Here is a 2,289-nt window from a genome sequence, read left to right as displayed (position 1 = left end):
TCCACCCACCTTGACCTCCCAAAGCTCTGGCTTTATAGGCATGAGCTGCTGCATCCAGTTAGCTTTTTCTTTGCACCTCACATTCCTGTCAGTGCTCAGAATCCTTTTTTTTTTTAACTTTAACATCTTTGCCATCTGAAAAGGCTGAGAATTTTCAAAATCATAAAGTCCTGATTTCATTTGATTTAATCATTCTTCCCTCAATTTGCTTCTCTCCTCACACATTTTGCTATAAGCAGCAAAAGGAAGCCAGGTGACATCTTCAATATTTTGCTTGGAAATGTCCTCAGCTAAATAACCAAGTTCATCATTTGCATGCCATGCTTTCTATATAACTACTGATAACAATTTTCTGCCTTTGTGTAACAAGGAACCTCCTTCCTCCAGTTTCGATACACACGCATCACTTCCTTTTAAGCCCTCACTGACAGCACCCTCCATGTCTAGATTTTTACTTGCAACATAAGCTTTCCCTAGCAGTCTCCTCAAAATGCTTCCAGCCTCCATCCACTGCCTGTTTGCAAAGCTACTCCCTCTCCATTTTTGGGTATCTGTTGTGGAAGTACCCCACTTCTGGTACTGAAGTATGCTATTTACCTACTGTGGTGTACCAATATTACCACAAGCTCTATTGCTTAAAACAACATGCATTTATTATCTAACACAGCAGCTCCCAACCTTTTTGGCATCAGGAACCAGTTTCATGGAAGCCAGTTTTTCCACAGATTTTAAGGGGGGGGTGATTTCAGAATGATTCGAGCACATTTCACTTATTGAGTACTTCATTTCTATTATTATTACATTGTAACAAATAATGAAATAATTATACAACTCACCATAATGCAGAATCAGTGGGAGCCCTGAGCTTGTCTTCCTGCAACTAGACAGTCCCATGGGGCAGGGGGGTGATGGCAAACAGTCACCCCACAGATCATCAGGCATTAGATTTTCATAAGGAGCACGCACCCACTAGAGTCCATCTATTACAGTTTCTTCTTAGCATTTTGGAACCGGGGAGACTAGACACATTCATGCATTCAATATCAACTTACCATAGGAAGGCACATACACGCACAGTTCACAATAGGGTTTGTGTTCCTATGAGAATCTAATGCCGATACTGACCAGACAGGAAGCGGAACTAAGGCAGTAATGTGAGTGATGGGAAGTGACTGTAAACACAGATGAAGCTTCCCTTGGTTGCCTGTCGCTCAACCTCCTGCTGTGTGGCCCAGTTCCTAACTGGCCACAGACTGGTACCAGTCTGTGGCCTAGGGATTGGGGATCCCTGATCTAACAGTTTCTGTGGATCAGGAGTCCAGGTATAGCTTAGCTAGGTTCTCTGCTTCAGAGTCTCAAAGCTGCAATCATGGTATCAGCTGGAATTGCAGATTCATCTGAAGCTTGCTTGAGGAAGGCTCTGCTTTCAACCTCGGTGGTTGTTGACAGCATTCAGTTCTCTGTGAGTTGTTGGACTGAGGGTCACAGTATCTTTCTAGCTCAAGGCTAGAAGCTGTCCTCACTCTCTTGCCATGGGGATTTTCCCAACAGTAGCTTGTTTCCTCAAAGCCAACAAGGGTGAAGACTCCTGGCAAGATGGACATTCCTTGCTTATGTAACATAATTATGTACATAGCATCGCATACATTATCGCACCTTTGCTATATTCTATGGGTTAGAAGCAAGTTAAGTCACAGCTCCCACATATACCAAGAGGAGGGAATTAGACAAAGGCATGAAAACCAGCACTTAGGTTATGGGGACCATTAAAATCCATCTGTTACAGTTTCTTCTTCGCATCTTGGAACCGGGGAGACTAGACACACTCATGCATTCCATGTCAACTTACTAGGAAGGCACATACATTTTAGCAGTGCATGTTCTACCCGAGATGCTCTGCTTTATGATCTTTGAGCAAGACTATTCTGATGTTATTGGCCTCCAAGCACTTCCCTGGCACAGAGAGATAGCTAAAACCTACACAAAGCAAAGACTTTAATTCTGCCTAGCCGCTACTGCCTGGTTAGGTGAAACATAGAAAGTGAAGGTAGGATAAGTGACATGTGGATGCTACATTCCCAGAACCCCCATATGTATGTGTTTCTACGTGTGTGCAGTTGACCATTTTCCACAGCCTAAATGTTTGAAAAGCATTTAAATAAATTATGACACCCATACATTATTTATATATATATATATGTATATATATATATATATATATATATATATATATATTTTTTTTTTTTTTTTTGAGTTGGAGTCTCACTCTGTCACCAGACTGGAGTGCGG

Source organism: Carlito syrichta, unplaced genomic scaffold (assembly GCF_000164805.1).
Source record: "Carlito syrichta isolate Samal-C Ts95f unplaced genomic scaffold, Tarsius_syrichta-2.0.1 Scaffold303709, whole genome shotgun sequence".
NCBI lineage: Eukaryota > Metazoa > Chordata > Mammalia > Primates > Tarsiidae > Carlito > Carlito syrichta.
The sequence above is the reverse complement of the archived record's forward strand: the minus strand, read 5'-3'. Positions refer to the sequence as shown.